The sequence below is a fragment of the Bos taurus genome, chromosome 6 (assembly GCF_002263795.3).
Source record: "Bos taurus isolate L1 Dominette 01449 registration number 42190680 breed Hereford chromosome 6, ARS-UCD2.0, whole genome shotgun sequence".
Classification (NCBI taxonomy): Eukaryota; Metazoa; Chordata; class Mammalia; order Artiodactyla; family Bovidae; genus Bos; species Bos taurus.
This window is the reverse complement of record NC_037333.1, coordinates 59,496,494-59,523,449: the sequence shown is the minus strand read 5'-3', so window position 1 is coordinate 59,523,449 and position 26,956 is coordinate 59,496,494. Positions and strand designations below refer to the sequence as shown.

The window sequence follows — 26,956 nt, the reverse complement described above, 5'->3', positions numbered from 1 at the left end:
CATGCATAGACGCCCTTAAGCAGGACTACTGGAGTCCATGTTGGAAACCTGCGGTGGGGTAAGGGTGGGACTGTGAGCTGGTCAACTAGGAGGATGGGACCCGGGACATGTGTGACTCACTCTGGCTCTGCCACGCCATGGGAGGTCAGCACTGCAGAGAAGAATGAGGTGCAGCCGGGACCAGGGGACAGGCGACTGACGCCATTGGTGAATGCCTGTGAACCAGCCCCCAGCTGCTTGACTCACTGGCAGGTGCTGTCAACCATAATCTCAAGCCTGTTCTCCCTTCAACGTGTAGATCAACTGTGCTCTGGTCACAGAGCCTCTGTCACACGTGGGAGGTTCCTCATCGCTTGTCCACAAGGCCCTCCTGTAATGTTCTGAGGAATTCCTGGAGCCCTGAAACCAGGAAGAGGATCTAGAGTTTTAGGTTTCAAATGAGGAACCCAAACTCATTTGTTGTGCAGTTTGATTATCTTTCACAACTGAGAGAAGGCACTATAAAGTTGGAGGAGGAGAATGAGGAAGAGGAAAGGAATTAAGCGGACAGGTAAGTCACTTGGATTCTAGTTGTGTTTTTTTTTTTTTTTAAGTAGAAGTAAACAAATTTAGAAAATGCCCATGAGGTGGAATTATTTGACTTTGCTAACTAAGCAAAGTTTAGTTAGAAAAGATTTCCTAGTGGAGAGAAGCCCATGGTATTTGGCACGCTGGAGTTTAGACAGAACTAGAATTTAGGAGCACTCTAAAAAGCATTTTTGGGCTCAAAAAATTATTAGATATTGCTTAAAATTTTCTCTATCGTAATGATCAGTTTGGGAGAAAATGCTTTTTATTTCTGCTGATCAGTAACTACCCTAACATCCGTTTTCTCAACATAGTAACTCCAAAATCTTTGGAGAGAAAGATCCACAGAGGAAAATGCTTCAGAAATTTCCCCAGAGCTTCTTGTTCATGTGGATTTACCCATGTATGTGGCAGAGTTGATCTGATTTGAACGACCTCCATAAAGTGGGTCCAGTGAATTATCTAATTCTTCCTGAAGTCAGATCTTATTTTTTGTAATTACTCTAAAATGTTATCAATGCCATTTTACCTACATAGACAGTCAGAACTAGTAGATTCTGTTTAATTGAGGGCTTTTGTTCACTGACTGTAGCTATTATGTTTTGAGCACCTACTATGCACCAGGCATTATGTCAGGCATTTTATGAGCATTGTCTTCGTCAGTCCTAAGGCATTTGAGACATTGTCCTCTCCATATCCTAAGTAATATAGTCGCTCGAGAGTTTAAGGTGAAAGAAAAAATATATATATATATATATTTATATGTATGTATATATAAAGTTAAGAAAACTAAAAATGAATGAAAGTAGAAAATGGAGTCCGAGGGAGACCATTTAATCAACAACTAAGTGCTAGGGAGGAAAAAAGATGATACTTGTGTATTTGTTGGTTTCTTGACCAGGGAATAACACAATGGTACTATATCTATCTAATCTCAAGATTTGTGCTGAAGTAGGAGAAAATCCGAGAGTTTGAAAGTGCTTGTTGATAAGGCAGAGATCTGGGGCTTTTGGTTTCTGATTTGGCTGCGTTCCTGTCTCTCTGTAACTATAAAGTTATTCCGGACATTTTTTTTAAAAGCATGAAACACCCAAAGAGAGGATCAGGGAAGGGAACACAGGATTTTTTAAACACTGGGACAGAGGAGGTGAGAATAAATGGCAAAGAGGAACATCTTTCTTTTTTCATAAAATCTGACAGGTACCTATTATACTATCTCCACTTGTCTGGATTGTCAGACATGTGAGCTGTTTCCAGAACTGTCTTCATGTAACTGTTAACTCCCTGGTCTTTCTGAGGTTGCCTGTAAGGTGTCTAGTCTGCTAATAGGGTGTTTGTCAAGGACCCTCATGAGCAGGCGTTTCCATGTTTGAAGAAGTTCCCGTGCCCTGTGTTGGACTGGGGTCACCAGCTCAGAGAGTGGGAGTGTGGAGGCAGTTATTGGCTAGATGGGGTTTAGCCTCTTCCCAGAACTGAAACTGGTCTCCATCTGTTTGTTGGCTCAGCACTCGAAAAGGGCTGTTTCAGGAAGCAAACCCACAAGGAACTAAGAGCACAGTCATGTGTTTATGAGTGACGCGCTCAGGGTGTCTGCTTCAGCACGTGGCCCTCAAGCAACCAACTGCATGGTGTGGGCTCAAAGTTCATGATGCATTAGGTGGGAGGGCATTTTCTCTAAGCCACTTTTCTTTCTCCTGAAATGGCTTGAGTGATAGGTAGTAGCATCCAGCATGAACTTCAGAGCCAGCCTGCCTGAATCTAATCTCCCATTACCACCAGCTCTGCGACCCTGGCAAAGTTATTTAATATTATTCTACCTCAGTGTTTTCATCTGTAAAATGGGCATCATCATAGTAATACTTGATAGGATTTTTGTTAATATTACATGAGATAACACACACACAGTGCTTATAACAGTGCTTCTGTGTATGTGTGTTAGTTGCTCAGTCGTGTCTGACTCTGCGACCCCATGGACTGTAACTTACCAGGTTCCTCTGTCCTTGGAATTCTCGAGGCAAGAATACTGGAGTGGGTTGCCACTCCCTTTTCCAGGGGATCTTCCCAACCGAGGGATCAAACCCAGGTTTTCCACGTTGCAGGCAGATTCTTTATCATCTGAGCCACCAGGGAAGCCCCATAACAGTGCCTACCATATGCTAATTGTAAGTGTTTAGCAAGAAAGAGAAATAACTGTCCATTGCTAACCTCAGACAAATGATTTCTCATTGAGAGATTAGTATGCTACATTTATTTTCTATTTTCCGATTTGTGAATTGCTTTCTTATGACATTTCATGATGTCCTTTGATCAGAGGACAGACAGTAGTTAGAATGTTTCACATTTATAAGAAATAGGAGAGAGTATAATGTAGGACTTCCCTGGTGGCTTAGAGGGTAAAGCATCTGCCTGCAATGCAAGAGACCTGGGTTCGATCCCTGCCCCTGGAGAAGGAAATGGCAACCCACTCCAGTACTCTTGCCTGGAAAATCCCATGGATTGAGGAGCCTACATCCTCCTGTAGGCTACAGTCCATGGGGCCGCAGAAAGTCGGACATGACTGAGCGATTTATCTTTTACTATAATGTAGGAAAGATAAGGGGAAAGGTTTCTACTCTCAAAAAATGCATTCCATTGCCTGGAGTTCTTCCCCAGGGGGAGTTTAAGAAAGGTAAACCAGGAGGGTATGCTGATTACATACCCTCCCTCTTAGCAAGGTATGTGGTCCTCCAGGGCAGCAGAGTTTCCCAGGCGCCTATCCAAAGAAGATTCTGGACCCTGGGCCTGGGTGGGGGTAGAACAATGAACTTTAGACAAGCCAGAGACCCAGGAGGCTCCATCCTTCCCACTAAGACTGATGCCAAGTTAGTCTTCAGATACAGAGAGCATCTGAAGGATCAAACCCTGTCTTTCCCTCCTGGAGCCAGATCTTTAGGAGCTTGTTACATATAAGAAAAGGATCAGAGAAATCCATGAAGGAACCAGATTTTTTTCTCTTGTGACCAAACGACACTGTGCTCTGGGTCAACAGAGTGGTTTTACTTCTCTCAGTACTAAAACCAGGACTGCTGCTGCTGTGCTGGGCTCAGTTGTGTCTGACTCTTTGTCACCCTATGGACTGTAGCCTGCCAGTCTCCTGTCCATGGGGCTGTAGCCAGCCAGGTCCTCTGTCCATGGGATTTTCCTGGCAAGAATACTGTAGTAGGTTGCCATTTCCTACTCCAGGGGATCTTCCTGACCCTTGTCTCCTGCGTCTCCTGCATTGCAGGCGAATTCTTAATGGCTGAGCCATTGGGGAAGTACTGGGCAAATCCACGGGAGTTGGTTACCCTGGCACACAGCAGGCCCTGATCAAAGTGGCCTAAAGGGAGGCTGAAGACAAAGCTGTAACTCAAATTTCAGGGCCAGACACCTTGACGATGTTTTTTTTAGATAGCTACTTCCTTATAGGTAGCTTTGGTAATAATACTTCATTTGTGAATTGTAATATTGGTTGAGTATTTCTGTGTGGTCAATTCACACCCCGCCCCCCACTCGCTCACCCCCTCCACCGAGGCCGGGATGTCTTAACCTTGCCTGGCAAAATTGATGTTTTGGATTGTTGTGGGATGTTGTCCGGTGCATTGTAGAATGCTTAACGGTATCAGTAGCCCCACTCACTAGATGCTGCTTGCACCCACCACCAAAAACGTCTTATGTGCTGTGCTATGCTGTGCTTAGTCGCTCAGTCATGTCTGACTCTTTGCAACCCTACGGGCTGTACCCCGCCAGGCTCTTCTGTCCATGTGGATTCTCCAGGCAAGAATACTGGAGTGGGTTGTCATGCCTCCTCCAGAGGACCTTCGCAACGCAGGGATCAAACCAGGTCTCCTGCATTGCAGGCGGATTCTTTACTGTCTGAGCTACCAGGTCTTTGGCCATTGCCTAGTAACTTCTGGGTTGGGGGGCGAAAGGGCCACAGTTGAGGACCATTGCTCTGAGGTTGATAACAGTGCCTACATTTTAGAAAACTGACCTCCTGATCATCTTTGTAATCTGTATGAGTTTCTCTTAATTTTTTTGTTCATTCTGTACAATTTTGCTCCTCTTCTTCGCTCCTCCTCCTATCATCTATGATCACATGGTTACTTACAAAATTCTAAAACATACCTACAGAACACAAGTTTGCCTAACAGACTGAAAGGGTCATTGAGTTTTCTCAAATCTGTGGAAATTCTTTCTGGTCTTAACTTCTTTTGTTTCAGTAGCGTGTCCTCTGAGGTTTACTGGAATTGAGTATATAAAAGTCTTTTAAGTTTTTTTAGAAAAACCATAATTAATTTTGATCTTACTAGGAAGCTTGTTTCTTCTCATGGTGCTATTTTTGTCTGGGCCACTTCTGAAACAATAAAACTGTATTCTCTGTAAAAACTTTTGGAGGAACTTAGATTCTTGGAGAAGATTTGAAATAATCTATAACGCCTACAGAGAGGCTTCAGAACTGAAAACTATTTGTGCAATCTAGATTTTTCTACCTATTCAGTCAGCCTCATTCTTTGTAATTATTTAACTGAAAAAGTATCCTAAACACCACTCTCCAGTTACTGTGACAGCGTTGTGACAAAAGACCATCTGATCCACCTTTGAGCATTTAACAAACGAATATTTAAATCCAAGATGTCTAATACTATTTTTATAAAGTTTTGCAGACATAGAAATTCCAATTATCTTTATTAAACTGTTTCAGTTTTTAATTACCCTCTAAATCAACATTTCTTCCTTTTCTTAAATGCTGAAGACAGTGTTTATAATATTTACTTTATTAGAATAAATTTTAATCCAGTTATAAAAATAATGCAGGCCAATAAAGAAGCTGAGAACACAGAGGAGAAAATAAAAATCGTCTTAAGCCCACACCCAGAGATAATGCAGATAATGGTTTTGAAGTTATATATCTTTTAAAGATGGATATGATATATGCTTATCAGATTAAGTCTTCTTTTCCATTCTCACTTTCACAGTTTTGTGGCTAATTTTAATCTATTGTACCTTTTGTTGTTCAGTGACTAAGTCATGTCTGATTCTTTTCGACCCCAGGGATAGCCGTAAGCCTGGCTACCCTGTCCTCTGCTTTTAAATGAATAAATAAAGTGTTTCACGGAAAATTAAGTTGACAGAATGCATAATGATGAAGACACAGTACTTTTTTCATTATTAAGTTGATTGTTTTGTTCAAATAAACTAGATGTGGATATCAGTTGTCTTAATTTCTTATCTATCCTTTGGAAATTTCTTTATGCTATACATGTACATATAACATCTACTCCCCTCTCCCCTTTTCCTCAAAAGGCAGACTATTAGGTGAATTGTTTTGTAACTTGTTTTTCTTCACTTAGCAATACATTTTTGGAGTTCTCAATTTCAGTACATTGAGATTTTCCACATTGACTATTATACTTATTTTTATTATTTTGGTTTCACCAGCTCTTAGTTGCAGCATCTTTCATCTTCATTGCTGCATGTGGGATCTAGTTCCCTGACCAGGGATCAAACCCAGGCCCCCTGCATTGAGAGCCCAAGTCTTAGCCACTGGACCACCAGAGAAGTCCCTCATATTGACTTAAAAAAAAAACAAAACAGATATAGTATTTCATTGTATGGATATACCGTGATATTTAACTAGAATCCTATTTGATTGGTTTCTAGTCTTTTGCTGTTAAGAACAGTGCTGAAAGAAATTGTCTGTACACGTCATTTTGCAAGTGTAAAATATATCTTTTGTAGGATAAATTCTCCAAAGTGCAATTGCTAGGTTAAAAAGTATATGCAATAATAATTATAATAGAGATATAATATGATAGATAAATGTCTTTCCCAGGGGTAACAATATATACTCCCATGAGAAATGTATGAGACATCCAGTTTCCTCATAGCCTTGGCAACATAACGTGTTAATATGTTACAGTAATATATGGAATTTAGAAAGATGGTAATGATAACCCTGTATGTGAGACAGCTAAAGAGACACAGATGTATAGAACAGTCTTTTGGACTCTGTGGGAGAGGGAGAGGGTGGGATGATTTGGGAGAATGGCATTGAAACATGTATAATACCATATATGAAACAAATCGCCAGTCCAGGTTCGATGCAGGATACAGGATGCTTGGGGCTAGTGCACTGGGATCACCTAGAGGGATGGTACGGGGAGGGAGGTGGGAGAAGGGGTTCAGGTTGGGGAACACGTGTACACCCGTGGCAGATTCATGTTGATGTATGGCAAAACCAATACGATATTGTAAAGTAATTAGCTTCCAATTAAAATAAATAAATTTATATTTAAAAACATGTTATGGTAAATTTGTAACTTATTTTTGGGGTTTTGCCAATCTAATACATGAGCAATGATATCTCAGTGTATTTTCAATTTGCATATTTTTATAAAGGTTAAAGTCATCTGTACTTGGTCAGCGCTGTCTCCCATTTTTTAATTGGTTTATTGATCATTTTCTCATTGCTTTGTATAAGCATTTTAGGTATTACAGAAATGAGCTCTTGGTGATACGAACTGTGAATATTTTTCCATTGATTATTCATCTTTTGTTTTTGTTTTGTGGTTTAAATAAATTTTGTATCTAGTTGAATTTATCAGTCTTTTATTATGGCTTTTGGCTTATGAGTCACAATAGAAAGGTCTTTCTCATTTCAAGGTTTTAAAAGAATTCTCCCATGTTTTCTTGCAGAACTTATAGTTGATCCATTTGGAATTTATCCTGATATGAGATATAAATCCAACTTTTCTAGATGAAATTCCAGATGTCCCAACACCTAGACTATTTGTTGAATAGTCCCTCTCTTCATTGGTGTGAGATGCGCCTTTCGTTGTCTAATAAATTTCCATATAGACTTGGATATATTTCTGGATTTTCTATTCTGTTTCAGTCATTGCTGTGACTGCTTATGTGCCAGAACTTGATTTTTGTGTATAGGTGTGTATATTTTATCATTCCATTTTCCCCTCTATTAGTTTGGAATTCTGTTTTTAGTGTTCACTTTGTATGTTATGAGACAGTTTTTATTTACTTTTTTATGGCTGTGCAGGGTCTTGGTGGCTTCCCGGGCTTTTTCCTAGTTGTGCCGAGCTGGAACGACTCTTTAGTTGTGGAGTGTGCTTTCTGGGGCACGTGGGCTCAGTAGTTGCAAGCACAGGCTCAGTAGTTGTGGCGCAGGCGCTTAGTTGCTCTGTGGCATTGTGGGATCTTCCCTGCTGAGGGACTGAACCCATGCCTCCTACATTGGCAGGTAAATTCCTTACCCCTGAGACACCAAGGAAACCACTGGACAGCTTTTAAATTCATTTCCCCACCTACTGACTTAGGTGCCTCTCTTGTCATGTGTTTTAATTCTCTTTATAGTATTTTTAATTTATGAAATATTTGTTTATTTGTAAAACTTAGTAAGAAATGATCATGATTGTTTTATGTAGTCAGTGTTTATTTAAATTTAACATTTTTATTGTTCCTCATTATATCCTGTATTCTCTGACTTTCCATCTTGGACCATTTTCCTGCTGCTTCTAGAGCCTCCTTTAGTGGGAGTCTACTTATGACAAACTCACTATTCATTTTACAGAATATGCCATTATTTTGAGCTTCATTTTTGAAAGGTATTTTCGATAAGAATAGCATCATAAGGTTGATTTGCAGCACACTGAAGATATCATCCTACTGTTTTCTGGCTTCCATTGTTGGTGCTGAGAAGGCCGTTGTCTAACTATTAAGCTTTTTGATGATAATACTGCATTTTGCATGATAATCATAATTGTTTATAGTCTGTCTAATAATTTCAAAATTATGAATTCTAGAGTCAAATTTCAAAATAATTATTTCTAGAGTTGCGTGGGTTTCGTTTTATTTCCTGTATTTCTGCTGATTCTCACACATGTTGTGTTGCATCACTTTGACTGGATGCTGGATCCTGTATTTGAAAAAGTTTTTGTAGAAATTACTTGAGGTTTAGCATTACCTTATGTTCTTCCTGGGTCAAACTATTTCTTTATTAAAACTTTCTACTATGTTTCAGTGTTTGATAGTGCTAGTGGCCCTTCTATCAGGATTCTCCTGGTTATGAATTTTAGGATTCACTTAACTAGTTCAAAACCGCCCCTCCCTTAAAAAAATTCCATTGTTACCTCTTTGGAGGTGGACATGTTAAATTTATGCATTAATGCAAAATAACATCTGATGTTGAGTTTTTCCATTCAAAAATATGGTAGAGACAACATTTTTAAAAAAGGAATGTTGGGATTCTCAGGTGTTTTATTCATTTTATTCATTTTGGGACTTTAGAAACATTCAACTGAGGTCATAATAGATGTCAGGGTATGGTTTAATATATACATAGTCATTTTAGATTGTCTTATTTATAAAGCATGATGACTTTATCAAGGCTATTATGATATTAGACTCATGGCCTCTTGATTCTCCAGCATTAGCTTTTATTTGTATACCTCTCTCTCTCCTGAGTCCTGCCCCACCCTGAGTCATGTCAGACAACTGAAAGCTCTTTTATCTTGATTGTATTAGGCTAGCCCTAGTAGAATTTGAGGGACACTGGGTTGCAGTCCTTTCTTGAGACGCATTTGCTGTGCTACGGCATTGTTCACGACTCGCTGCGAGCATGCTTGCGCTGCTTTCACAGAATCTCAGGTCAGAGACAGCAGAGCACAGTGCTTCAGAGGGCAGGATCTGGTGTCTCACCAGACTGGCTTTGAAGCGGTGGCTGGACTTCTTCCAGCTTTGTGACTTTGGTTAGATAGTTCACCTTTTGAAGATCAAGTTTCCTCCCCTGGAAAATGGACGTAATAAGGGAATCTTCATTAAAGTATTGCGATCATTAAATGAGAGAACCACATATTAAGTGGTCGATAAATGTTAGCTGTAATATGCTTCCCTCATTTTATAGATACTTGTGCTCAGGTTCTGTCATTTACATAACTTTCCTAAAATCCGTGGGATTTGAGGAAGTGGCAGAGCTTTTTGTATCTGAGTCCAGTGCTCTTTTTTTTTCACAGTGCCACCAATGAATAGTATAAATAAAGAATAGCTATCAGCTAGGCTATCAAAATAGCTATCAGGTAGGGCTTCCCTGCTGGCTCAAATGGTAAAAAATCTGTGTGCAATGCAGGAGACCTGGGTTCAATCCCTCTGTCGGGAAGATCCCCTGGAGAAGGAATTGGCAACCTACTCCAGTATTCTTGCCTGGAGAATTCCATGGACAAGAGGAGCCTGGCGGGCTACAGTACATGGGATCACAGACTCAGACACAACTGAGCAACTAACTTTTTCTTTCAGGCTATCTGGTCGGCACCGTTCTTAGCACTTTACCTGTAGCTCAGTTTATGCTTATTAACCAGAAGGTAGATGCTAAAATTATCTCCGTTGTACAAATGGAGAAACTGAGATATGGAGACATTAAATCAGGTACACACAGCCAATAATGACAGAGCAGGATTTGAATCAAGACAGTCCAACTCTAACACAAAGGTCTAATTGGTCTGGGAGTCCCTACCACTGGCAGCAGTTCTTCTCAACAACGGGTACCAACCCCCCCCAGGTTCCTCTTTGCCGCCTTTTTTTCACACCTCCCATCTCTCCCTCCATCCTCTTATCCTTTTCATTCTGTATCCTTATCATTTATCCTCTATCATTTATCCTTGTGCCTTGAGCTTGCTCTGAAGATGGTATAACTTGAGGAGGTTTTAAGGAAACTAGCTTTTACTAAGCACCTACTAAAATCACACACTATATTAGTTGCTTTCGTATCTATGTTTTCATCTTCATTTTGCAGTTGAGCAAACTAAGGCTCAGAGAATATAAGTAATAAGTTACCCACATTCACTCAATTGTATGGTAACAAAACTGAGACTGGAGCTTAGGTATATTTCCAAAGCTTGAACTTTTCGCCAGGTATGGTAAACAGCTGTATGCACTTGATTCGGCCATGCTGGTTGTTAAAATAGTGCACTCTCTCTGAACCTCTTGATGGATAGCTGCTGTTCCAAGTCTCCCTTGTGTCTCTACCACCACCGCCTGGCCTGCCCAGCCCCCTCCCCAGGACGTCTAGACCTTCCCATAAGCCAACAAGTAGAAGTTGACATCCAGTCCAGCAGGGGCATCAAAGACCTTGCTCCAGCACCGAGGCTGGCTGGCAGATGTGTGTCAGTGTCTTTGCAGTCCTCTTTATCACAAGGCTATGTAGTGTCAAGTATCATGCTGAGTACTGCTTAACATCACTAGGGTAGCTCAGGATGAATGAGAAAATAACTTCACAGCTCATTAATGAAACTGCCATTTGGGATCAAATCAGAAACACTGTGGAAACTTAGTTGAATTCATTGCTTCCCTTGATGAAGTACAAGATGAGGAATGTTGCATCTGAACAATGAATTTTGTATTCTCACCAAGACTAAGGTTGCTAAAGAGCAAGTGTGTCTCAGCCCCTACCCAGTCTTCACTCCCACTATCCAGCCTGGCCAAGCCACCTATGCCAGAGCCCTCCTTCTATACCTCAGCCTTTGGTTAGAAGCTCTTCTGCCCCTATCCACACCCCTTTCACCCACTGAGGATTTTCAGGCCTCCGAGGCCCACAAGACGGGTATTACCTTTAGAATCATTTCTATTGCACTTGGGTGAAAAAAGCTTTTTGTAGGGCCTGGGGCTCTGAACATCATTTCTAACATTCTTTCTTTGAAAAAGGCATTTTGTGTTTTAAAAAGCTACTTACAAAGGAACGTTTCTAAAATCGAGATAGGGTTTTTTCAAGACTTGCCTGGTGGTCCAGTGGCTGAGACTTTATGCTCCCAATGCAGGGTGCCCAAGTTTGATCTCTGAGCTGGGAACTAGATCCCATATCCGCAACTAAAGATCCCACATGCTGCAATGAAGATCAGAGATCCCATGTGTGCAACTAACACCCAGTGCAGCTAAATAGATAAATAAAAGATTTTTGAAAGAAGATAGGGATTTTTCTTGTGTTGTGGAAAGAAATTAAGTTAGTCTGGTGTGTTTTACTCTTCCTCAAGTCCCATTGATTCCTTCCTGTTGTTTTGTGGTTGATAATAAACCGACAGATCTGTTACCTGGGCTGTTTATTTTTCCTACTTTAAAGCTGTGGTTTTCCCAGTCTAGAGATTCCTTGTGTTTTTGTCAGGATAAGCTAAGTAGCAGTGACGTAGAGACCCCAAGATGTCAGCGGGTTGCCTGATAGAAATATAGTTCCTGAAGTCCTGGTGTGTGTGCAGGCTTGCAGAGTATCACCTCCATGAACTCATTAGGAGATTTGGACTGAAAATGTGCTGTGCTTAGTTGCTCAGTCGTGTCTGACTCTTTGCCACCCTATGGACTGTCGCCCACCAGGCTCCTCTGGCCATGGGGATTCTCCAGGCAAGAATACAGGTTGCCATGGCTTTCTCCAGGGGAATCTTCCCAACCCAGGGATTGAACCCAGGTTTCCTGCGTTGCAGGTGGATTCTTTGCCATCTGAACCACCAGGGAAGCTTAAGAATACTGGAGTGGGTAGCCTGTCCGTTCTCCAGCGGATCTTCCCAACTCAGGAACTGAACCAGGGTCTCCTGCATTGCAGGCAGATTCTTTAGCCACTGAGCTATCAAGGAAGTCCTTGATAGCTATTCCTTGAATAGCTTTGCCTTTTCCAGCATGTGATGTCCAGAGTTGCTTAGGCATTGCTATCCCAGTCATCCAGACAAGGAAAAAACCCAAGGGAATAGATTTTTAGGGCCAGGTCCACATCACGTCATCATGGCACACATCATTTTCTTTCTGTCCATTGGCCAGAGCTAAGTCAAATAGTCACTCACCACAGCAATGTGGGAACTGTGTTCTTACTCTGGTCTATAGAAAGGAATGACCTCTATACCTTGTATGTTTTGAAACTTTTAAATATACCAGGAAGAGTCCACCCAGGTCCTGCCTACTGGACATTACCATCTCTGAGGACCATCCCATCCCGCATGCCCTGGGAGAGTCCCCAGTTCTGGGTGGCCATGTAACCTCGGGCAAGTTACCTGTCTGAATCTCAGTTTTCTTATCTAAATCAACCAGTAAATATCTATGGTATTTAAATGTTTTAAGATGGCATGGTTCAGAAGAATTTGACTTCTGGGGATCCCGTAGGGTAATCACAACACAGCCACAAAGTTCAGAGAATATTTTACAGCTTTTAAAGCCATTTAATCATGAGAGAGGGAAAAACAAAAATTAAAGAACCACAGATCATCAAAGTGTTCATTGTTTAAATGCTGTTCATGAAGCAAAAAGGATTTATTTGGAGCCAGTCTTAGGTGAGTGGTGAAAAGTTTAGAGGTCCGAGATCATACTAAAATGTACTTTAGAATGCCAATATAATGTAGCACATGGATTCATTCACTTTGGTTTTAAACTGCCAGTTTATCACTGGATTTGACCCTCTTTGAGATATTTCATTTGGAACTTCACACCCACCAACATGACTCTATCCTTGGAGTGAATTCCTTAGTGATGTCTCTTCTAAGAATAATATTACTTCTGAGCATCCTTGTGTATTGAACCAACACTACTTAGTATGGGAAAAATATATTATCAGTGAAACAAGTTTTTCTTCCTAGGGAGTATCATAGATAGAAAGGAAGCATCATGTGGACAAATTATGTTGCCTATTGCAAGGAGCAGTGCACTGTGCACATAAATTCTTCCATAGGCTTTGGCAGGCTGTTGACAAAGTACTGAGTGCTCAAGTGCTCAAAGCATTGGGTAAGGGCTGTGTTAATTCACAATATCACCATCAGTGTGGGCTACCTAACATTTGCTGGTCTTCTGAATATTACGTCATCTGAGATCTCAATGAGATAGGATCCACGTTTCTGAGACTTCGTTTGGTAGAATTTGGGCAAAGGAATGAGGAGAAAAGAGCCTTGGTTTGATCATAGAAGCTGTTATACTATTATTTCTCAAAGAAGTGAAAGTTGCTCAGTCATGTCTGACTATATGCGACCCCATGTACTATACACTCCATGGAATTCTCCAGGCCAGAATACTGGAGTCGGTAGCCTTTCCCTTCTCCAGGGGATCTTCCCAACCCAGGGATCAAACCCAGGTCTCCCACATTACAGGTGGATTCTTTACCAGCTGAGCCACAAGGGAAGCCCAAGAATACTGGAGTGGGTAGCCTATGCCTTCTGCAGCAGATCTTCCCAACCCAGGAATCGAACCTGGATCTCCTGAATTGTAGGCGGATTCCTTAACAACTGAGCTATCAGGAAAGCTCATATTTCTCAAAGCAGTTTTTAAATACTCTGACTCCTCAGTCTTTTTTTTTTTTAATGTGAACTATTTTTAAAAGTCTTTATTGAATATTGCTTCTGTCTTTTGTTTTGGTTTTTTGGCCGAGAGTCATGTGGGACCTTAGCTCTCCAACCAGGAATGGAGCCTGAACCCCCAGGATTGGAAGGCGAAGCCTTAACCATTGGACTACAGGGAAGTCCATCCCCAGTGTATCACATTGCATTAAATATACTGCCTCTGAGCCCACACCCACAATAGGTTAAATGAATCACCAAAGGACTGAAGTCGAAAAAGTTCCTTAATGAATAGAATTACTGGGACAGTAATTCTGGGACTGTTTAAGATGAGAGATTTCCAGACCTTTGCTTTGGTGTTGCTGATGCAGAAAGTCCAAGGCAAAATCAGGAGTCTGATTTTTAACAAGCTCTCCAGGTAATTAGATCAGCTTGAGAAACTGCTCCAGGGCAGTGGTCCTCCACCTTTCAGAAGACGGTTGCTCGGAGGGGCGCCATGGGATGAGAATGCTCCTGCTCCAAGGCAGGGCAGGTCTAGAGGGACACCCAGCATGGTGATGGCTTGCAGCGTGCCCCCGATAAATATTTGTTGACTATTGGAAATAAGGTTACTTTGAGGAAATGAGCACATTCTGTCTCAACCTTGAGTGGATAGGGAGAAGCAAATTATTTTGGAAGACTACTGGATGAGCATGCAACGAGAGCTGAGGAGAAGAGGGACCTAAAATCTCACTGCACCCTCTTCCTTGGCCCAGTGCAACCCCAGCCTGTTTCACCGTAGGGTGAGCTTGTTGTCTTGGCAGCTGAAAACCTTTTGAAGTCCAGTGAATTCGGAAGTTCCAGTGGGCACCGTCGATTTTTTTCTGTCCAGCTTTTCCTGGGCTTCCCAGTGGGACCCACCTCTTCTTTTGATAGTCATTAATACCTTTTTTTTCTTTATTCATTTTTATCTTATAGTCTTGGAGCCCAGTAGACCAATAGTCTGTTTCTGTTGTTTTTGCATATCTTTAACTCTAGTAGATCTGGAAGATTTTCTCTTAAGGAGCTTGTTCCCTGATTTGTAATCTGACTGTACAGATTGTAAAACACGTAATTGACTTAAGTGATAGCTTAAAGATACAGATTGGTTATTTGGGAGATGTTAAAATGTAAAACATGGTGTATTGTTTCTAGTTACTGAGCATACCGTGCGCTGTGGACCTCTGATGACTGTTACTGACAGAGATTTCTGATCTCCTAGCGGAAGAATCTATTATTTTAAGATAAGGAATAATATTAATACCAGAAAGACCAAAGTTTAAGCATCAGCCTACTTCTTTTTTTTTCCCCCTAGTCTACTTCATAGAAGCCTTTTCTTTTTTTTAAATGAGACACTCTCCAAGCCTCAGTTTCCTTCACTGAAAGTAGGCTTACCAGTTCCCACCTGGCTTGGTTGTTGGAGAATTAAAACCAGACACATGGTCTGTTTTAATGCAGTTTCTGGCACTCAGCCAGTGTTAAAAACATGCCGCCCCCCGCCCGGCCAAAAAAAAAAGAATGAAAGAAAAGAGAACAACATCAACTTTAAAAAATCAGTAATTAATTTGGCTGCGCTGGGACTTAGTTGTGGCACTCAGGTCTTGGATCTTTGTTGCAGCACGCGGGATCTTTAGCTGTGGTGTGTGAACCCTTAGATGCGGCGTGTGGGATCTAGTTCCCTGACCAGGGATCAAACCCAGGCGCGCTGCACTGGGAGCTCGGAGTCTCAGCCACAGGATTACCAGGGAAGTCCCAACAGCATCAACTTTGGACTTGTTATGGTGGTCAGCCGTCAAAAAGGACATAGATCAACACAATGTAGAGAATATGTTGAAAATTGAAATGCAGGAGGATGCAGGGAAGGGGCAGGCAGAGCCACCTTCTGGCTGCTCGGCCTTTAAGTGACACATGGGCCGCACCGGGAGGAACAGCCAGGTCATCTGTCTTCCCCCCCAGGGAACTGGTTATATTGTGAGCTCTGATTAGATTTTTTAAAATGGAACCTGGCAAAAATGCTTTGAGTTCTGTGGGTCACCTGAAGGTGGGAAGGAAATGCCGGGCCCTGCAGAATCTCAGTTCTAAAGTACCTGCGCCTCGGGAAAGTAAAGATAAGCATAACTCAGAAATGTATGCCCTTATATTTTAAAGGGTGACCTTAGTGAGTACTTAAAGCATTTGGGGGATTTTCTGCAATTTTCACGAAGTGGATTCAGATTCTGCAGGTGATGTTGGTGAAACCATTAACTGTCAGTGACCCTAGCCATGTTAGGAAACACCCCCAAATTGTGAACATTCTGAGTGGTTTGGCTGTGTTTTGACAACCGCATTTTAGCTGATGAGTTTGTTTTTTCACTGTTTTGCTTCTGTGAGGGTCGGAGCAGAAAATGAGAACAGGGTAATGCTTGAAATTGAGTGCTTGGCTAGAGATGAGTGATTCACGGGCCTGTTTGTTAATCCAGCTAACATCTATCATAAGTAATTAGACTAAAAAAAATAACCATTTAAAACTGCTTGAAATATAGATTTGAAGGCACACGGAGTTATCTATTTCATTTGTGGTTTGTTGTGCTTGAGAGTCAGGGCTAGGACATATTTTGTGCTGCCAGCAGAAATGAGGAATTGAGAAATAGGGAACAAGTGTTCTTTCTACCCTATAAAAAAGGGCCTGACTTAGCAAAATAACAAAAAAATCCTGCTTTTGCACGACTGAGAGTTTTCCTGAGCTGGGTGGGACCTGAAGGATGGTGGAAGGGATATTTCATGAAACTAAAAAGAATTCTGCTGAATTAAGATGTTCTCTGCCCTTGTGCGAGTCTCTCACATAAGCAAAGTTAGAACCATGTTTTGTATTTAAACAACACTCAAGTCTTCGTGGGCTCTCCTGATTTATTTAAAAACATTTTTTAGGACACTCTTCTGACATTGGGGGCTTCAATATTCAGTAGTATTAGCTGCAAAAATACCTGTTTTGAGCACCAAATAAAGCAACCATTTACAAAGAGCACCAGTGAGGGAGCTTTGAGGACTTCAAGGCAGTACAGCTTACACTTGATGTGCTTCTAAATCTAGTTGTGAAGATAAGATCTAAACAGGCTAAAAGTTAAATAAGAGTAATAACCTAAAACTGTAGTGATAACACGTCACTGGGCGATGAATTGCCAAATAGAATTGCACAGGCAATAAGGCTTTCACAATTCAGAGGTGGGAGCAGACTGTGTGTCTGCTGGTGAAGTGCTGGCCACCTCTTGCGTGTCTGTCGTGACATTCAGGACTCCTTCATTCCTTCAGCAAATATGTATTGGTGTCAGGTGCTGGACTGTGCACGGGGCATACAGTAAGCCGAGTAAGGGTCCTGCCCTCATGGAGATTACAGTTTGGGGTGGACAACCAGGCAGTGAGCAAATAGTAGTTCATCACACATCATGATGAGTGCTACAAGGGAAAGCTCATACCAAGATGCGAAACAATCTGGGCTGCTGAAGGGGAGAGCTACCCCGAAGAAGTAACATTTGAACTGAGAGCTAAAGAGTTTACCTCAAGTACTTCGTGAAGTAAGAACACTGCTGGACCCAATTAAGTAGCTTAGAGTTTCCACAAAGAATTCATTTGGAGGATAGTGCTTTCCTTAGTTGCTCAGTCGTGTCTGACTCTTTGCGACCCCATGGACAGTAACCCACCAGGCTCCTCTGCCCATGGAATTTCCCAGGCAAGAATACTGGAGTGGGGTGCCATTTCCTACTCCAGGGGCCAAACCCACGTCTCTTGTGTCTCCTGCATTGGTGGGCAGATCTGTACCATGAGCAAAAAGGCGAAACAATTTATAATTGTTGAAGTTTTTGCAATGAGCATATGCTTCCATGCATGTACACACACACTCACACCCTTTCTTCTTACACATTGTCTTGCTCACACCCCACTGACAGCTTTCCTATCCAGCTCGGTAGAGTAATTTTGCAAACAAATGTGGAAAAGATCATTCCAGATTCCTAGCAGATCTGTCTCAATGTTTCCCAAAAGCTCTTGTGGATGCCTTCAGGGAGGTGAAATTTTGATTGCCAAAAGCTTTGTGTACCGTCTTCCCAGATGGCGCTAGTGGTAAAGAATCCTCCTGCCAGTGCAGGAGATGTAAGAGACAACGGGTTCAGTCTCTGGATTGGGAAGATCCCCTGGAGGAGGACATAACAATCCACTCCAGTGTTCTTGCCTGGAGAATCCCCATGGACAGAAGAGCCTGGTGGGCTGGAGTCTAGGGGGTCGCAAAGAGTCAGACATGACCGAGCACCCACATACACGGACTGAGAGTAAGCTGAATCTGCAGTGTTATTTCCGTGTCTTCTTCCTCGAAACAAATAGGTTTTGATTATGTGCCAGGCTCACTGCTAGGAGCTAAAGAAAACAAATATGGACCATACAGGGCTCCTGCCTTGCATTACTGCCACAGCACCCATGGTCGGAGACACCGCTAGCTTTTTGATCCCCCTCCTCTGCCCACCCACCTCCTTTTTTTTTTTTTCCTTGCCTATTCCACTTTTCCTAGGTATTTTCCATGCTAGACAATGTTAATTCTGTTAGAATCAGATCAGCCCCCAGATAGACAATTGTGGTGTCTGGTATGTTGTCATACATATGTACAGAGGACAGGAAATGATGACACATGACACAAGTGACTGGAAACGGTTCTCAGATGGGAAGTTATAGGTGGGACAGTGATGAGAGGAAGGAAGTCAGTTCAGTTGAATGAGCACTTAAGAGTAGAAGTGGGGACTCTTGTTCCTTGGGCACACTTCTTGGTGGCAGGCGGCGTGTTGGCTGTTGGGACTATAGGAATGAATAAGGTGAGCACTCTGTGCCCTTGATGTGATGTGGTGTTTGCTGATAGTCACTGTTTCTGGGTGAGCCTAGAGAAACCAGTCAACCTCTCTGAGCCTGTGTCCTTATCATCAAAACTGGAGTCAGTTGTAACTAAAGGCTCCATTTCACCTTCAAAAGTCTGTGGTCCTGAAGAATTATTTAACAGCTTGCTGGTCAACCCCTGTCCATCACTCTAGGATTCAAATAAAGGATAGTGGGGGCTTTTAAATACACATATATATGTGTAGTGTATTTATTTATTTGACTTTCTTAGTTGCAGCGCTTGGGGTCTTCGATCTTTGTTGTGTGGCATGTGGGATATTTTGCTTGTAGCAAGTGGGATCTAGTTCCCTGACCAGGGATCCAACCCTGGGTCCCTGCATTGGGAGTGTAGAGTCTTAACCACTGGACCAGCAGGGAAGTCCAGAATATTTGCTTTTGTTGCAGTAAGAGAGACTTGAGATAGGTCTGAGGAAGAACTTGTTGGTGATAGAGTGTTGAAACAGCGCATTAGGGTTTATTATCTTGGACTGACAAGTGTCAGGCTCTGTTTCAGGAGAGAAAGCCCCTTCTCTCAGGGAGCTCACATTTCATTGGGGTAGAGAGATAACAAAAAGTGATAAAAATGAATACACAATGTAATTCCAGATAATAAAAAGTGCATCAAAGAAAAATAAAGAACTTCCTAGAGAGATGGAAATTCCTGTATCTTGGGAAGAAGAGAGAGAGTACAGGGCTGGTGATTGGAGGGCTGTCTTCACAGAGTGATCTGGGAAGACTGCTTGGGGGTGAGTCCAGCTGTGGGGAGAGCCAGACAAGGAAGGCTGGGAAAGGAAATTCCAGGTGGGGTCTGAGGCAGGGAACTGAGAAAGCTAGCACATTGGAGTGAGGAAGTGGTAGAGAGGCTGGGAAGGAAGTACAGAGTAAAGAAGGCTCGAGAAAGCTTGCTGTACTAGAATATGGATTTAGCAGTCACTCTTCAGGAGTGACTGTAACCCTGGTGTAGGTTAACTTAGTCCAGCCTGATATTGCTGGATCTGGACTAGGTGCATCTTGAACATGTCAACAGTTGAAATACAGCATCTATTTCCATCTATATCTTTGTCTTTTCTTTATGTATTTTTTTGACAAAAGGTTTTGTATTAAGATGTGTTGCTTTCTAAAGAGAAAACATCTTTTGAGTTAATGCTTATGCCGTCTTTTCTTTTCTTAGTGTAACTTTTGAAAAACTATGCTACTTGTTCCTCCCTCTCTTCCTTATTTTTTTAAACAAACATTTAATATTTCATAAGACACTTAGATTCCCTGCCTGCCTACTAAGTTGCTTCAGTCTCATCCAACTCTTTGTGACCCTATCGACTAACCCGCCAGGCTCCTCTGTCCTGGGATTCTCCAGGCAAGAATATTGGAGTGGGTTGCCATGCCCTCCCCGAGGGGAGTCTTCCTGACCCAGGGATCCTACCAGCATCTCTTATGTCTCTTGGATTGGCGGGCAGGTTCTTTACCGCTAGCGCCAGCTGGGATGCACACCAGTGTTAATAAAGACCAACCAGTGTTTGGGTGGTATTTCCTGCCTTGTTATTTTCTTTCTTCGTGCAAACTTGATCTTGGGAATACTGAAAAGTATTCACAGATGGTGGGAATGAAACTTTCAGTTCTGTTTTCTTTGCACTCACCTTGAGACAGATGTTTGCTTCTGATATGCTGATAACCATATTACGAAAATGAAATTTAAATTCAGTTAAAATGTCTCTTGAATTTATTAGCCTCAAAAATATGTATTTTGTGGCAACCCTATTTTCTTAGTTATTTAAAAGTCAGCTGTGACACAAGCCCAGGATGGCCCGTGCACCTCGTGTATGCAAGCAGCCAGCATACCCACTCCCAGTCATCGAAGAATATTTATTTACAGCCAGGCTGGGCTTGCTACCCAAATAACTTAGTAACTGCCTACTTTTGTGCTTGGTAAATATTTATCAGAGCCACAAGAGGGCAGCTTGTCCAGTGAATCTAGGGGTAAAAAGTTCTGTTCTTTAGACAGAGGATAAAGTGCTGAATTTCTCAAAATGTTTCTTGAATAAGGAAGAGTTTTTACATTCTTAGCCAGCTTCATCCATTCTAAGAGACAGTGTTTTTGGAAATTAAATGTTTTAAGGCAAGTTCTTTCACTCATATCTATTTTCCCTTTTCTTTGAAATATGAGTATCCATTTCCCCTTGAGTCCCCAGTTCCCCCATCTTCCAGCCCTTTTGTCCTTATGCAGTTTTTATTGAACTATAATTTGCATATAATAACATTCACACAGGCTTTAGTGACATGTGGGATGCATGCAGGTGTGGAGCCACTGCCCGTCAAGATATAGGAACTTCCATCTCTATAGAAAGCTCTCTAGTGCCTCTTTCAGTGGGTTTCCCTTTGCAGGTCCCACATCCCCTTGGATCATTAATCTTATGTATAATATATATATATACCTGAGACAAAGCATTTTATAAATTGAAGTTAATGATCATGCACTTTAGGGTCCTTTCTGAAAGGCTGTGTGAGAGCTCTGGAGAGATTAAGGAAATCGGAGGCAGCTCCTTTTCAAGGCAATTATATAAGTTTTTACTCTTTGTGGTTGTAGGGGTGGTTTTAATCTGCCTCGTATTCACTGAGTGGGAGGATTATCCTTAACTGCACAGTCAATAATTATCCATTTGTCCTTTAAAGTTTATTTCTGCTCTCATTATAGTTGATTTAATAATAATGCGTTTCTGGCACTTTACTTACTTGTATTAATGAGCTCAAGGAATCTGAAGGAGGTACCATTATTATCCATATTTAGATGAGAACACTGAGGTACAGTCACATGTAACCTTGATGGATAAAAAGGAGTAGAGTTAGTTTCTTGGTGTGAAATGTAAGATAAACGAAAATAAAAGCTTCCTAGGAAATGTATGTTCTCATCAGTCAAAGTAGTACCCTTAAAAAATTAGTGCTTCTCTTGATGCACTTAATGTTCTTGGACAGTGTCACCTGTGGCCACGGTTGAACGCCATGACAGTTTCAGTTCCGCATCCGTGACCTTGACTGCCCAGATTCCCTATGTCTGTTTCCCTGGTTCCTGCCTTCATCTTCTCCTTTTGGGTCACCCTGCCTTTAGTTCCCTGCATTGTGGTCAGGGTGATCTTTCCAACAAGCAGTCCTGGTCATGCCACCTTCCTGATTAAAATTCTCCAGTGGTTCACCATGCAGTAAAATGTCAGCTCCTCGCCTTGTTCAGCCGTGAATCCTGCTGCTCCCTCCACTGCCTACCCTCAGTCCAGCTAGTCTTCATTCTCCAAAAAGCCTGTGCTTTCTCTTGTCCCACACACAGGAGCTGACTATTCCTTCTGTCTGGAAAATGTGCTCTTTTCATCTGTCATCCTGTCTGACAGTTCAGTTCAGTTCATTTCAGTCGCTCAGTCGTGTCCAACTATTTGCGACCCCATGAAATGCAGCATGCCAGGCCTCCCTGTCTATCACCAACTCCCAGAGTTTACTCAGACTCATGTCCATTGAGTCGGTGATGCCATCCAACCATCTCATCCTCTGTCGTCCCCTTCTCCTCCCACCTTCAATCTTTCCCAGCATCAGGATCTTTTCCAATGAGTCAGTTCTTTGCATCAGGTGGCCAAAGTATTGGAGTTTCAGCTTCAACATCAGTCCTTCCAGTGAATATTCAGGACTGATTTCCTTTAGGATGGACGGGTTGGATCTCTTTGCAGTCCAAGGGACTCTCAAGAGTCTTCCCCAGCACCACAGTTCAAAAGCATCAATTCTTTGGTGCTCAGCTTTCTTTATAATCCAACTCTCACATCCATCCATGACTACTGGAAAAACCATAGCCTGTGAAAAATTCTAAACGACATGGGAATACCAGACCACCTGACCTGCCTCTTGAGAAATCTGTATGCAGGTCAGGAAGCAACAGTTAGAACTGGACATGGGACAACAGATTGGTTCCAAATAGGAAAAGGAGTACGTCAAGGTTGTATAGTGTCACTCTGCTTATTTAACTTATATGCAGAGTACTTCATGAGAAATGCTGGGCTGGAGGAAGCACAAGCTGGAATCAAGACTGCTGGGAGAAATATCAATAACCTCAGATATGCAGATGACACCACCCTTATGGCAAAAAGTGAAGAAGAACAAAAAGCCTCTTGATGAAAGTGAAAGTGGACAGTGAAAAAGTTGGCTTAAAGCTCAACATTCAGAAAACTAAGATCATGGCATCTGGTCCCATCACTTCATGGGAAATAGATGGGAAAACAGTGGAAACAGTGGCTGACTTTATTTTTCTGGACTCCAAAATCACTGCAGATGGTGACTGCAGCCATAAAATTAAAAGACGCTTATTCCTTGGAAGGAAAGTCATGACCAACCTAGACAGCATATTAAAAAGCAGAGACATTATTTTGCCAACAAAGGTCCGTCTCGTCAAGGCTATGGTTTTTCCAGAAGTCATGGATGGATGTGAGAGTTGGACTATAAAGAAAGGTGAGTGCCAAAGAATTGATGGTTTTGAACTGTGGTGCTGGAGAAGACTCTTGAGAGTCCCTTGCAAGGAGATCCAACCAATCCATCCTAAAGGAGATCAGTCCTGAGTGTTCATTGGAAGGACTGTTGTTGAAGCTGAAACTCCAATACCTTGGCAACCTGATACAAAGAGCTGACTCATTTGAAAAGACTCTGATGCTGGGAAACATTGAAGGCAGGAGGAGAAGGGGATGACAGAGGATGAGATGGTCGGATGGCATCACCGACTCAATGGACATGAGTTTGAGTAGACTCTGGGAGTTGGTGATGAACAGGGAGGACTGGCGTGCTGTGGTCCATGGGGTCGCAAAGAGTCAGACACAACTGAGTGATTGAACTGAACTGACTAGATGGACCTTTGTTGGCAAAATAATGTCTCTGCTTTTTAATATGCTGTCTAGGTTGGTCAAGTGTCTTTTAATTTCATGGCTGCAGTCACCATCTGCAGTGATTTTGGAGCCCAAGAAAATAAAGTCATCCACTGTTTTCACTGTTTCTCCATCTATTTTCCATGAAGTGATGGGACCAGATGCCATGATCTTAGTTTTCTGAATGTTGAGCTTTAAGCCAACTTTTTCACTGTCCACTTTCACTTTCATCAAGAGGCTTTTTGTTCTTCTTCACTTTTTGCCATAAGGGTGGTGTCATCTGCATATCTGAGGTTATTGATATTTCTCCCGGCAATCTTGATTCCAGCTTGTGCTTCCTCCAGCCCAGCGTTTCTCATGATGTACTCTGCATACAAGTTAAATAAGCAGGGTGACAATATATAGCCTTGATGTACTCCTTTTCCTATTTGGAACCAGTCTGTTGTCCCGTGTCCAGTTCTAACTGTTGCTTCCTGACCTGCATACAGATTTCTCAAGAGGCAGGTCAGGTGGTCTGGTATACCCATCTCTTTCAGAATTTTCCACAGTTTATTGTGATCCACACAGTCAAAGGCTTTGGCATAGTTGATAAAGCAGAAATAGATGTTTTTCTGGAACTCTTTTGCTTCTTCAATGATCCAACACATGTTGGCAATTTGATCTCTGGTTCCTCTGCCTTTTCTAAAACGAGCTTGAACATCTGGAAATTCATGGTTCACAAACTACTGAAGCCTGGCTTGGAGAATTTTGAGCATTATTTTACTAGCATGTGAGATGAGTGCAATTGTGCGGTTGTTTGAGCATTCTTTGGCATTGCCTTTCTTTGGGATTGGAATGAAGACTTACCTCTTCCAGTCCTGTGGCCACTGATGAGTTTTCCAAATTTGCTGGCATATTGAGTGCCTCACTTTCATAGCATCATCTTTTAGGGTTTGAGATAACTCAACTGGAATTCCATCAGCTCCACTAACTTTGTTCGTAGTGAGGCTTCCTAAGGCCCGCTTGACTTAACATTCCAGGATGTCTGGCTCTAGGTGCATGATCACACCATCGTGATTATCTGGGTCATGAAGATCTTTTTTGTGTAGTTCTTCTGTGTATTCTTGCCACCTCTTCTTAATATCTTCTGCTTCTGTTAGGTCCATACCATTTCTGTCCTTTATTGAGTCCATCTTTGCGTGAAATGTTCCCTTGGTATCTCTCATTTTCTTGAAGAGATCTCTAGTCTTTTTCATTCTATGGCTTTCCTCTATGTCTTTGCACTGATCACTGAGGTAGGTTTTCTTATTCCTCCTTGCTGTTCTTTGGAACTCTGCATTCAGATGGGTATATCTTTCCTTTTCTCCTTTGCCTTTAGCTTCTCTTCTTTTCACAGCTATTTGTTAGGCCTCCTCAGACAGCCATTTTGCTTTGTCAGACAGCCTGTCTGACAAGCAGACTGTTATTCATCCCCCAGAACTTGGCTCATGTCTTCCTGGGTCAACTCTGACGACGTTGGCGGTCATCTTTTCACTTTCCATTGCCCCTTGTGTTGTGTAGCTGGTGTCCCATTATTTCATGACTGTCTTGTTCCATGTCTGTGGTTTGTTAGTCTGCAGCGCCCTGGAAGGCAGCAACTTTGTCTTTTCAACTTGGCATTTCTTGCCTAGCTCAGTACCTGGGCTCCCTATCCCAGACCACCGCATACCATGCAGACAAAGAAGACACCTTATATTAGTCACCACTGATATGCCTAGTGTCTGGTATAAGATCTATCCTGTAGTAGGTGTTCAGTTAATATTTGTTGCAGGATGAATAGTGGGCGCTTTTAAGTATCTGATTGCATGATGTAACTAACCCAGGGGTTGCCACTGAAAGGCCTGTGACATAATCAATCCGTGGACATATTTTGTGTGGCCACCCAGTATTTTTTAAAGTTTTAAAATTTGACACCTCTCCTGTTATTTTGCTCTTGGTCAACTTCCTCATTTGTTATCTGCCTGGTCCTGGGACATATAGTTGTGGGTACAGAGAGGTGGGTAGTGGTTTAGATCACTAGGGCTACAATAAAAAAATACCATAGACTGGGCTTAAACAAGAGAAATTTATTTTCTCCCAGTTCTGGAAGCTGGAAGTCCAGGATCAAGTTGGCAGGTTTGGTTTCTGTTGAGGCTTATGTCCTCGGCTTGCAGATGACCAGCTTCTTGTTGTGTGCTCACAGGGTCTTCCCTTGTTCTGAATGTGAATGTGTCCTAATCTCTTGTAAGGACACCAGTCATACTGGGTTGTGTGTGTGTTAGTGGCTCAGTCGTGTCTGACTCTGTGTGACCCCATGGACTGTAGCCCACCAGGCTCCTCTGTCCATGGGATTCTCCAGGCAAAAATACTGGAGTGGGTTGCCATGCCCTCCTCTAGGGGATCTTTCCGACCCAGGGATCAAACCCTATGTCTCTTGTGTCTCCTGCATTAGCATGCAGGTTCTTTACCACTAGCACCACCTCAGAAGCCCTAAATAGCAGCTAAGAATGATTCTAGTTACTGTACTATAACTATAATACTATAGCAGGGCTCAGTCTGCTCTTTGCGACAGCATAAACTGTAGCCTGCTGGGCTCCTCTGTCCCTGGGATTTTTCAGGCAAGAATACTGGAGTGGGTTGCCACTTCCTACTCCAGGGTATCTTCCTGACTCAGGGATCGAATCCACATCTCCTTTGTCTCTTGCACTGTTGGCAGATTCTTTAGCCGCTGAGCCACTGGGCAACTTTAGGGCCCACCCATATGACCTCTTTTAACCTTAATTACCTTCTCAAAAGGCATCTCCAAATGCTGTCACATTCTGAGGTGCTGAGGCAGGGATGATGTCAACACGTCAACATATGAATTTGGGAAGGACACTATTCATCTTAAAATAGGCAAGAGCGTGAACGTTCAGGTGCTGTGGTCTCTGCCTTGTGGCTGATGAGTGTTGTAGAACTCTGGAGCCTTCAGAGAGAGAGCAGTTTGCTCACTGAAGCAGAATCTGTAGACAGCATGCACCTGCCCTAACACCTAATCTCTGCTCTGATCACTGTCATCTGGGGATCATATTCATGTTTCTTAAACAACTGACATTTAGGTAACGTGCCAGGTAGAACTTAGGTGCTTTTCAGTTTGGTAATACACACCTTTTCATTCTGTTGACTCCAAAAGCTGACATGCAGGCTGCAAACTGTCTTTGCCAAGGGTTGGGTGGACAGTTGGGAAAAGCTCTGTAATGACATGGCACCACCTCCGTTTGCTGTAAGCAA

The 26,956-nt window shown here is 42.3% G+C and overlaps 1 protein-coding gene across 17 annotated transcripts in view; it reads left to right on the top strand.

The window, feature by feature from the left end:
• RBM47 (RNA binding motif protein 47) overlaps positions 1-26,956 on the top strand; it is a 276,361-nt gene that overhangs the window by 140,066 nt on the left and 109,339 nt on the right. Inside the window, exon 1 of one of the 17 annotated variants that reach the window (XM_059887623.1) lies at positions 462-550. The exons of 15 other annotated variants lie outside the window; for them this stretch is intronic. The gene's annotated coding sequence lies outside the window, so the exon portion shown is untranslated. Of the gene's footprint in view, positions 1-461; positions 18,749-26,956 lie in introns of those variants that run through there. One more of the 17 variants, XM_059887624.1, reaches the window with a different exon arrangement.